The following is a 12,522-nucleotide window of genomic DNA, read 5'->3' on the forward strand; positions in this document are numbered from 1 at the left end:
AAGGGGTTAAAAAGGAAGAAGAGAAAAAATCAGTTTTATACAAAGGTGAATTCAAGTGAACCCAAAATTGAGTTTCATACTTTTTGATATTTTGCATTATTTTTACTACATCTTTGCATAACTTTATTTTGGTCAGCCACAAAACTGGAAAAATATGGACATGGCTATGTTTGCTTGTTTATCTAAATTTCTCTAATTTGGTTCTGTGGCCATTAGGACTATTACATTTTTTCAGCAACTGCAATGAGGTCTGTTACAGCCAGCCCACATAATGGTGCTTCTCCTTGAAGAGCAATGTGGGGAGGTTGTATGTGCCCTTTTCCTCTATGTGGTATGGCCAGATTCCTCCAGTATCTGATCAAGTACACTTACCTATGTGATTTCTCATATATTATTATTATGTTTTGACATATCATAATATTTGATGAGCAAGTACCAACAATAAGCTATGCATATTGCAGTTGATAATACAGTTTCTTCCATAATAAATCTTTCGTAAGTGGGCTTACAGAGAATATAAATGATAAATAATTTATGATAAAAAATAGATTTATAATTATATATATATGTGTACACATACACTTGCAAATAAGAATTTTAACATAACTTTAAACTATGCATATGCAATCATTTCACTTTGTTTTCAACAGGGTTCTGTCACTTGTTTATATTTTGACACTGATAGGGGAATACCTCTATTTTTGCTTTTGCAATATCTTGTTTTTCTTTCTCCTGCTTGGCTTTGCTGATGAGAGAATGTAGATTAGTTTTTAAATAACTGTAATTCTTCAGATGGCATAGTGGTATACCACAGATCTGAATTTCAAGAGCCAACAGTGTTGGGTGAACCATATTTATTAGCTATTAATAGTAAGACTATTACAGGCATCAGAGGCTGCACAAGAAAACCTTAAGAAGTAATTTAATGTTGGGTCTCTAGGCTAAACTCCTGACTGCAATCTCAGCACATTCTTTCTGTGTTTGTGGAAATTAGTTTCATAACATTTTCCTTATTTTCTTTGGACACTCTTCCTAAATATTAAGTTATTCTTCTAACTGAAATATGTTTGGTTTATGTTTGCTTCTTTCTTTCTGATATTCAGAGTGCATCTTTCCATGGTAATCATCAGGTTTTTTTCTTTTTCCTAATACTGTTTTAGACTAACAGCAAATGCTCATCTGAGCAACTCACTGGTCAAATTTGGCCAGATTGGTATAAATAAATAGACAGATATTATTTTCCAGCTGTCTCCCATTGCTGTCCACACACACTGATAAAGCTGTTGTCTAGAACTTTAAAGACTGAAAGAAGACAACAAGGCAAAATAAAAGTAGTAGAAAGATACACTATAAACCCCAAGAAAATTAGCATGTGACAAATTGCATCTTTCTGTTAAAAAGAATTAGCTTCCAACCACTGAAGTACAATGTGATACCTATTTATCAAGTTAAATTGTTTTCTTGTTGCAAAGCACAAACTTAATTGCAGAGATCATTCACATATGGAGGGCATTTGCTTAAGCAATATTTCTAATGCTGTATGCATAAATATGATTTAATTGCTTTTTTTTTTTTTTTAACCCAATGCTTTCAGAAAATAGGCAAACATAATGCTAGAAACTGTCTCCTGGATGATCAAAATGTAGTCCTTTACTTACATAGGGAACTATGCCTGTAGCATTTTCCATGAACTTAACAATCCTCATCATTAAGTAGCTTGGGTTGTTATTTTTTTGTCCCTGCTATTTGTTTTAAAAAAACTACTCTAGAACCTCACCACTTTTATGGTCAGAAACCTTCTAATTTCCAGCCTAAATTTATTCATGGCCAAATTACACCCATTTGTTCTTGTGCCAACATTGTCTGCTAGAGTAAATAGTTCTTTTCCTTGCCTACTGTTTACCACCCTATTGTGTTTTTAGAGAACAATTATTTCCTGTATCAGCTTTTGTTTCTGCTAGACTAAACAAGACAAAGATTTGCAACCTTTCTCTTAAAATGACTTCTCTCTGGTAGTCTCTGCAGCTGTTTTCTTTACCTGTTTCGTCTTCCATGAACATGATGAAAAAAATCTTATGAGATCTGCCTTAAGCAATGGCACAGATATTTTCCTTTTCTCTGCTAAGAAATAGTTTAACTGGTTTGTCCTTGGATGGCATTTGCTTTTTTATGGTTGTATCCCACTGGCAACTTAATAATGCTGCAGTCAGCTACTATATGTACCTAGATCCACCTCCTATGTTGTTTACAACTGATATGCTCCTAGTTTGTAGCAGGTTTTTTTTAATTAATCCTCAAGTGCATGTCTCCACTGCCAACACTACACATTTAAGAGCGGGTTTAGCAGTCTGTATTTTTAATGTGCTTTTTCCAAGGGTAACAAATGTTTTGGATAAATTGATGCCAAAGATAATAGAAAAATAAAAAGGAATAATGTTGGGAGACAAAGCAAGGTACTCGGCACACTGACAGCACCAGGCATAATGAATTAAGGAATAAGAAATTTTCACAAGTGTTTCAGTGTAATATGATAGACCGTAATGGTTTAAGTGTGGTATGGTGTGTGCAGTACCTTAGGAAATTCTTTTTTGGTCTTGTATACTCATAGCTGCTTGAATATTGCATTTTAATTGAGGAAAAAGTTTCTTGGATGCATTAGAACAGGAGGTCCCAAAGGCACCTACAGAATCTTTCAAGGTGGCATGAGAGTGGGGGAACATGCAGCCCTCCACCTCGTCCCCAGAGAAGCTGGGGAAAAGGCTTCTGGATTGCATGTGCTGCCCAAGCAGCCAAATGTCTTTTCTGGCATGTATCTGAAGCTTGGCACGCAGCTGGCAGCTACTGCATCTACCACAGTAATAGAAAATAAAACTATAGTGGCATCTAAAGCAAATTAATTTGGAGAATCTTTGTATCAGAGTGCTCTGTACTGGTAGTATCATTCACAAGCCATTTCCTAGAAATCACACCATTGCAGATCTGTCTTTTTACTTGGTTTTGCTTATTTTTTGAAGTTGGCATAACAATTAAAGACTTGAGACTTCACAGAGTCTGGATCTTTGAAGTTGCAGTGCAATATTTTCTTTACATGAGTGTTTAAAAATAATTAGGATTATTACATCAATACTTCTGGAGTTGTTCACAGTAAAAAAGCTTTGATACTACCTGGTTGTAAAGGTTCCATGTTAAGGGCCATACACTTTGGAATGAAGAATATATATGCACCTATTAGCTTTCAAATGACATTGAGATTTTCAGAAGCATCTTAATGATTTTGGACTGCAAGTTCCACTAGCTAGGAATTTGGAAACTTTGAATCCTTTAAGAAAGGACTTAAATTTCCTTATTTTGTCATTGAAACCAGCAATTTATAAAACACATTTAGCTGTATAATTAGCGAGAGCAGAAGACTAGTGTATTCCCACACTTACTAGCAAGAGCTTTACCAGTTATTAGAAAGATAACTAGGTTTTTGAGGGATTTTTTTAGAGGGAGAAAGATTAATCTTTTAAAAATCATGTGATAGATTATTTTTATTTATTTTGCATAAGAGTGCTGCAATGAGACAATTTATTCAAGAGAGTTATCTGCTAGGGAGTGCAGCTTTATAGAATTCTTGAAAAATCTTTTTGTCAGTTTTAAATGTGATGGGAATCTGCTTATTGGGAGGGGAATCTGTATCTATTCAGGATTATATTCTTAAGTTATTAAAAGGTAGTTTTATTTAATATGCCTTCCTTGACTGTTGCTATATAATACCTTCTTTGATGTTCAAGGGAACATATTAACTTTTTGCTGCATTATTAGTAATGTTTAATATGTGGTATTCTGTTTAGGACATCCCTGTGGAGCTGAGAGCTGTGGACTACTGACTGGTATATATCGTGGTTTAACCCCAGTCGGCAACTAAGCACCACACAGCCGCTCACTCACTCCCCCGTGGTGGGACTGGGGAGAGAATCGGAAGGGTAAAAGTGAGAAAACTCATGGGTTGAGATAAAGACGGTGTAACGGTGACTTGGGAAGACAACCACCATCACTCTGAATGTGTCCGCCCCGCCTTCCTTCTTCTTTCCCCAGCTTGTATTGGTGAGCATGACATCATATGGTGTGGAATAGCCCTTTGGTCAGTTGGGGTCAGCTGTCCTAGCTGTGTCCCCTCCCAAATCCCTGTGCACCCCCAGCCTGCTCACAGTAAGCACTGCTCAGCAATAACTAAAACATCCCTGAATTACCAACACTGTTTCTAGCACAAATCCAAAACATAGCCCCATACTAGCTACTGTGAAGAAAATTAACTATCCCAGCCACAACCAGCATATTCTCTACCCCTTATTCCATACCATTTACCTCATGCTCAAGTCCCACACTATCCAATACATCCTCATTAACTACCACCCACCTTCCCATCATTTGATATAATACACAGATATCACTCCTTTACTCTATGGACCACCCCTGTAAATTGTCCCTAAAATGTCCAGAAATGCCCACAAAATGTCCACTGAGTTCATTTAGTCTATGACTTTGGGCTTCATCTGTTATGGTGGTCACCCAGGGCAGGAGAGGTGGTGTGTTGCACGGAGTCACTGGGCACCAAAGCCAGCTCAGGTTGGGTCACTGCTGCACTTGCAGTGCTTCTTGTAAGGCTTGTCCTCCACTGGTTTGGGTGGTTCCTGCTATAGTAATCCCTATAACATGCAACTCAAATCATGGGTTACAACAATCTAAAGGTATTTCCATTACAATCTCCACCCCTGGTCCCTTTGGACCAGACCATAGGGTTTAACATTGCAATGAACTCCTCCCCTTGGCCCTGCTCCAGCTTGGACTTATCCACAGACTGCAGTCCCTTAGGGGTGTACCTGCTCCAAGTGGAGCCTTACCTATGAGCCACGGTCTCTCCAGGGGTATACCTGCTGCAGCACAGACTTATCCACAGCCACAGTGACTTTGAGGTGCACCTGTTCCAGCGTGGCCTTCTCCATGGGCCACAGTGCCTTCAGATACATACCTGTGCCAACATGGCCTTTCCCATGGCTACAGTCCTTCCAGGGGTGTACTGGCTCTGTCAAGGGTTTATCCATGGCCACACAATTTGAGGTGCTCCAGCATGGCCTCATGCACAGCCACTGATGCTTCAAGGTGTACCTGCTGCAGCATGGACTTATCCACAGCCACAGATGCTTTGAGGTGTACCTTCTCCAGCATGGCCACAATCCCTTCAGAGAAATACCTGCTGCAGCACAGACATGACCACGGCCACAGACACTTCGAGATGTACCTGCTCTGGCGTGGACTTATTCACAGCCACAGATGCTTTGGGGTGTTCTGCTCCTGCATGGACTCATCCACAGGTCACAGACCCTTCAACTCGAGTTCACATTGGAGTTCCAGCCTGTCCAGTACAGCAGCACAGAAACAGCAGCGATGCCCTGGCCATCTGCCAGCCTAGGCACACGGCCAATGCTGTTATCAAAATGTTCCCAGGCACAGCAGAGTAAGGTGATAAGCAGTACAGCACTGCAGAAAGCAGCGAGAGCAAAAAGCAGCCACTAACGAGCACTAGACTGTAATATACAGTAAGGCAAGAGAGCCCCATGGCAAAGCACAGAAGCCTGCCGATTAACAGCTAAACAGCAGTAACAGCTATAAATTTGATCTAGGAATTTCCAATCAAACCTGTCGTTACCTCGAATCCTTCGAGCCCCATGTTAGGCAAAAAAAAGGACTGCCATGGTTTAACCCCAGCCGGCAACTAAGCACCACACAGCCACTCGCTCACTCCCTGCTGGTGGGACTGGGGAGAGAACTGGAAGGGTAAAAGTGAGAAAACTTGTGGGTTGAGATAAAGACAGTTTAACAGGTAAAGCAAAAGCTGCACACACAAGCAAAACAAAATAAGGAATTAATTCACAACTTCCCATTGACAGGCAGGTGTTCAGCCACCTCCAGGAAAGCAGGGCTCCATCACATGTAACCGTGACTTGGGAAGGCAAACACCACCAGTCCAAATGTCCTGCCCCTTCCCCAGCTTTTATTGGTGAGCATGATGTCATATGGTGTGTAATAGCCCTTTGGTCAGTTGGGGTCAGCTGTCCCAGCTGTGTCCCCTCCCAACTTCTTGTGCACCCCCAGCCTGCTCACTGGTGGGGTGGCATGAGAAGCAGAAAAGGCGTTGACGCTGCGTAAGCACTGCTCAGCAATAACTAAAACATCCCTGTATTAGCAACAGTGTTTTCAGCACAAATCTAAATCACAGCCCCATACTAGCTACTGTGAGGAGAATTAACTCTATCCCAGCCAAAACCAGCACGTATACTAAGCAGGTAAGCTTTGAATGTCTTTCAGTGGTACCATAATGACTTTCATTCAAGGAAGAAGTCTTGATATTTTTTATTTTGTTAAGCTGCGTTTGGAAGGTTTTGAGTTTATAAATCCCAAGAACCACAACTTAAGTAAACCTAGCATATGCTAATAGGGTCTTCAAAAAGTAAATTACTTGATATTTCTGTCAGAAGAGTTTATTTCTCTTGACCCATAATTCATTATCATCTTAGAAATAGTTGAGACAAGTTCAGACATCAGAAACTTGCTGGCCTCCACTGCGGCAGGGTGCAACCAAACGATCATTCTGACTTGACAAGATTAATTTTAAAGCGGTTCTTTCCCCTAACTCGCCTCTTTCTGTTTTGCTAGTTGTAGTTAATAAAAGTATTTGTCAAACTGGGACAAATCTTTGTCATTAGTCTCTTCTCTTTAGACAATGATAGACGTATTGTGTTGCTGAAGGAAATGGATTTGCAAAGTTCCTTACAAAGAGAAACATATCACTGAAAGTAAAATGTAGTGGATAGTAATACTATCCTACTGATTTTAATCTGGTAGAGGTGTTAGGTTAATTAAGAAAGAATTAAACTGCACATGACAGGTACCAGTCACATTGCTTAATGTACTGCTGGAGGATACATAAAACCACAGAGATGATGAAAGCATTGCAAGAACATATATAGAAGAGAAATAAAATACAATTGCTGTATGCAAGTATGGTGGGTTTTGCAGGTAAACATGGTATACTTGTTTGACAAGATGTTCTTTTACACAGTATAATTTTGCTATTAATACAGATTCTCTATAGAAAATATTTGTTAAGTTATTTAAAAAACTTGGAGGGGTTGCCAGTGAAGGGCAGGGAATCACCCTTCAGCAGTTATTTATATGGGAAATGTTTGCATTATTCTCTTAATATAAAATAATTATTTTTCCTTTTGTGTAGTACCTTCTGGTGTCATTTTAAAACGAAAATCAATAACATGTTTCCAAGCTAAGAAAATTTATGTTTCTATGAGAAGCTGGCATCATCAATAAGTTAATAAAAAATACTGTTTGGCATCTACATGAAGAAGCATTCAAAAAATATTTTCTATGCAAAATGGAGAGCACTTTTTTCCTCAGTTATTTTTTCTCCATTTCTTGTGTTGGGTTCCTTCCCATTAGACTTCTTGTCACTCTGACTTAGGGTGATACAGATCTATTGTTTCCTAAAAGAAGATTAATTAGTATGGAGACATAGTGAAAAAGTTGTGTTTAGGCATACAACTTTTTGGTCATCTTCTCCATATTTGTATACTATTTCCATTTCTTTATACATTCAAGTAACATAAATCTGTTAGCCCACCTAACTGGATACCTCAGTACCGTAACATCAATGAGATTAATCTGTTTTAAGAGAAGAGTTTTAAGGTGTATGTACACCAGAAGGAGACAATAAGTTTCAATTTCACATTGTAAGGAGCGCGATGTTGATTCAAGAGCAAAAGTGGAAAAAATTCCACTCTGGGAATTAGGGGCTGTGCATCAGCACGGATGCTGCTGTGCCATGCAGGCTAACGTGGGCACGTGGCAGCTGACGGGACAGAACCCTGCCCCTTGCTCCAGCGCTGGCTTCTGCTTCCCCTTCGGTCTGAGATTGGAGTGGTTTCAAATAATATGTCTACAATATAAGGCTTTTGGCAATTTGTTTCTGCTTCAAAGCAGTTTAATACTTAGCGCAACTCTATAGCTGGTGAGGGTTTTCCTGTCTTTCAAGTAACTCTTTAAAATCAGGTGTTCCAGGGTGTATCTTAACTTGTGGACATGACTGGAGTGCTGTATGCGATTAGCTGCTGACTTGTGGATTAACTGAAAAGAAGGCAGTATGCGTATTGTGCACGGTACGTGTATGTGACTATTGAAATGATACAGCAGATCACAAATATGCTCCCACATCCACTACCCACACATTTCCCGCTGCTTCACACACAGAACTACAATAGGCAGGGCTGGTTTAGGGTCTTAACAGTGCCAGGTGGAGCTGGGAAGTGAAGGAAACTGTAACAACTGGGAGCCAAACAGCAGTAATGCAGGAGCTATGAGGAGATGCTGCAGGTCATGAAAGTTTATAATATCATAGGTTACTATAATTATTAAAGAAACAGGAAATAAATATGCAATTCCCCCCTTACAAACACTTTATATAAGACATCTGCAAGATGGTGGAGTTGAAAGGCAGATAAGGCTGTTCATACTCTGTGCTCAAGCTGGATGTGGGTTACTCCCTTTCAGGTGTGTGGTCTAAGCTTCAGGTGATGGGAGTGGTTCCATGTTTTTTGAAGTTTTACTTTTTCTTCTTTTTTCATCTTCCTCCTGGCTTATCACTCTTCTTTCTCATGAACGCTGTCACTAGTAGAGCATTAAGCAGATGTCTCAGCAGGGCTGTTTTCATTTTGCTACCATAGTGTATGCTCACCCTGGGTTGCCATGCTTTCTTTTGCATTATATGTTTTCCTCTCTATCTGAGTTTCAGCTGAACTGTCTGTTCATCTTAAAAACAGCATCAAAAACAAGAAACAAGAAAAAACTTACCCTTATAAATCACTTGCAAGTTCACCTCCAAATTCAAAGTTGCTGTTTCTTCCTTCCAATCCTGCTACTCTATTTTCAGCTTTGTGGAGTCTTTGCACGCTTTGTGTCACTTCCAGAGTCCTGGAAAGTGGATTACTATAAATAAGAATAGACTCTTAGAGGCTTTCAGTGTGAGTATTCAGGTTGAAAGTCCTTTTAACAAATGTAACCAGTTTAATTAACAAAAAAAGAATCTTCCAAACCATTCTGCCTTTAGTAGCAGCACAAAAAAAAGAGGTGCTCGAACAAAAAGAAAATAGCAAATCCACTTATTACTTAAAAGTACAAAAATGTTAACAGAAAGGGTACTTTTAAGTAATATGTGTGAGTACTATACACATGAACATTGAATATATATTTACTTAAAATCATCTAGTAAGGAAATAAAATATCCATTTGCATTTTACTCTTGCACGTAGGTTTATTAAGTTAATATATGTATCTTTTTGTATGCTGAGCCACTGCTTTGCCTCTGCCTCAGCCTGTCCAAGGTGTATGAATATTGACTGTTTAATGTACACCCCATGGTGTATTATTGCATACTTAAAGCATAATACTGCTTGACCTTGTTTTCTCTGTTAATTATATTTTTCCCTTGTAGGAAAGTAAGTTTACTCATTCTGAATCGTGCCAAACCGCATAATCTGGAAAGGAATATTGTGGCTCTACTTGGAAAGTACTAATTGGGCTTCAGCCATCACTGGGAAAGCTGTATAGTCTTTTATTATTTTAACTGGCCAAATGCCCTTTGTTACCACATTAACAGCCTCCCTATGGTGCCTGTAACTTTGATATTATTTTCACTTTTACGCTAAATTTGACCAGACGAAAGACACAAACCCTCCAATTTTGAAATAAAAAAAATAGCATGTTTTGTTAATCCTGTGTTTCAGAGGGAAAGCCTGTGAAAATGATAATCTGTGTCTGCTGGCCAAAGCTTTTGCTCAGTAAACCCATCCTGCCAGCTGTTCTCATTGGCAAGAGAAAAGATAGTATTTTGGTATCTTTAATTTCTCCTTTTTAGAGCAGAAGTTTTGCTTGTGTCATCACTTAAATCATGCATGTTAACATCAGTCTGGCAAGCAATACTGCACTTTATAAAGACCTCAGTTTGGATGGTATCACTGCAATGTTGCAATAAAGCTGTTTTAGACTATTAAATACAACTTAAGTTACTGATTATGAACTATTTCAGGTGCTGCTCTGGACTGTGCTGCTGAAGAACTGCTTTGAAAGTCCTAAAGAAGACATTGAAGCAGATATATAGGTGCATTTTAGTGTGATGTCACTGGGAGCTAAAGATGCAAAATACCTCAAAAGACTGGGCCCTCACTCACATGCCTTTGGTCCTCATCTCAGGAGGCAGACTGGACAAGGATCAGCAAATGGTAACTTCGGTCCAGTCCTTAGCAAATGAGGAGGGATGGCCTCTGGCAGGGGACAGGAACACTGGCATTTCTAAGAGACTAAAAGTGGTCACCTAAAGCTCTAAGCTTAGCCAGGTACGCTTCCTGCACTGAGAATATCCAATTCAAAACATGTACAGGGGATGTTCTCTCTCCAGCTCAATCTTTGACTGCAAGTTTTAATTTCTGCTGAAACAGAGGGGGAATTCTCATCATGCTTCAGAACATTTAAGAATGTCTTTCTCAATTTCCAGGTAACCTGAAGCCTGAGTGGTTACAGGCGTATTGGATCCCACACCTTGGCAGAGGATTATTTCTGCATATGTTCCAGGACAGCTCAGCACTAAAGACTTACAAGGAAAAAAAAAAAATCTCGATTCTGCAGCAATTTGTTTGGATCCCTTGAAGGTTTCAAGGATTTCTTAAAATCCTCAAGGGGCAAGACAAGCCAATTGATCAGGATAAAGCGAGGTTTCAAGTCTTTGCTTGTCCATAAAGCCTCTTTCACTAAAATGGAGCATGGGGGAAGACAAGGAAGTCTTTTAAAACAAGAATTTAATTCATTTGTCCATTACTGCAATTATATTACTGTCATAAATGCTCTGAGGTTGATGGTGCTTGTGACCTTCCCAGAATATTTCATAAGGGGGACAATATAACCTTGCACTGTCCCAAAGCAGAACTGAGCCCTTCCATCTATTAAAGCTGTCTTAGGCAATTCAGTGAACACTGTAATGGCTCCTTTATAGCTCTCTACTTGTACTTGACAGTGTAGGGCAAATTCCAAGGAAAATGGGGATAGTTCCTGCATTTTGCCTACTTACTGCTGTTGTAACAGCTTGATGTAAAAGCTGGTAACAAAATAGATGGTGCATTTTGTTAGCAGGGCCCAGCCCAACAACCACACTAATGATATCATAATTATACCAGGGATGCAAGTTTGCTTTTAAATACATTTCCCCTGGCATCTCCAATATGTGAATTTAGAAAAAAAAAAAAATTTTTCTCAAGTTTTAATTTCCTCCAGAAGAATATAATAATTCACTGCCTTTTCCTCTCCTTCAGGTTAGCTCTCATCGCTGCAGATACAGCTACAAGTACATATCTTTTGGTTGAAGGTTTCTTGCCTGCTGAACTGCCAGAGACTTTCAGGGTACATTTCAGGTAAAGTAAATCCATTAATCAAGTGCAAAAGCACTGGGGAAATATATTTTAAAATGACAAATGCATTTTGGTAGCACTTCCACAAGTTACTTCCTTGAATTTGGCTTTTTGCAGTTAGCATGCCTCATGCAACAGCCTGCCCAGCACCCATATGTCTCTACGTCATTATTAATGTGTACTGTAGCTTCAAAAAAGGAGTTCTGGATGGTATTTGTCCCAGTGAGTTTGGTCAGAGGGAAACTGTAAACCCCAGCCTCTCTGGAAGGCTGGTGTTCCTAAGCTCCTGCTCCAAAATACTGCAGTGGTGGCTGAGCACCCCATGCAACGTCGTCCCACACAGCACGCAACATGGCAGCTGCTGGGGTATCGCCAGGTGTTGCACTAGTCTCTGCCCTGTGGGTTAAGTTACTGACACTTGCCAGCGGCTAGTTGTGTGGAAGAGCTTGAACACCTTCCTATTACCTCAGGAAAGACAAATATTGAAAATCGTAACAATTATACCAATAAACAAAGGTAATGCATTAAAAGAGAAAGTAACATCTTCCGTTTTTAAACTTTTTTCAGAACAACTTGAAAAATGTAGACAATCGCATCATCTTAAATGAAAGGAAAAACAGTTGGGCAAAAAATCATTCACAGCCATAGTATCTGAGGCAGGCCAGGAAAGCCATCTGACCCATATCAAACAGCTACGTTAACAATTACTGTAATGAAGTTAGACTTATTATGCATACATTGCCAATATAAAAATAACAAACAAGAAATCCACTATCACAGTGATCAAGTTTAAGAAAAAGAAAGTGGAAGCTTGTAAAAGATGTATCAAAAGTGACAAACCCAAGAGGAAGATACTTCCCAGCAGCTTGAAGTCTCAGAGTAAATACTTTAGAAAAAGCTGCCATGGTTAAACAGAGGAAGTTTATTAAAAAAGATTACATCCCTCAAGAAGTTGAAGGTGAAAATAGGACATAAAACATAAACACATCATATGTCCAAAAAGGCATTGATG

The sequence above is a fragment of the Pelecanus crispus genome, chromosome 2, assembly GCF_030463565.1.
Source record: "Pelecanus crispus isolate bPelCri1 chromosome 2, bPelCri1.pri, whole genome shotgun sequence".
Classification (NCBI taxonomy): Eukaryota; Metazoa; Chordata; class Aves; order Pelecaniformes; family Pelecanidae; genus Pelecanus; species Pelecanus crispus.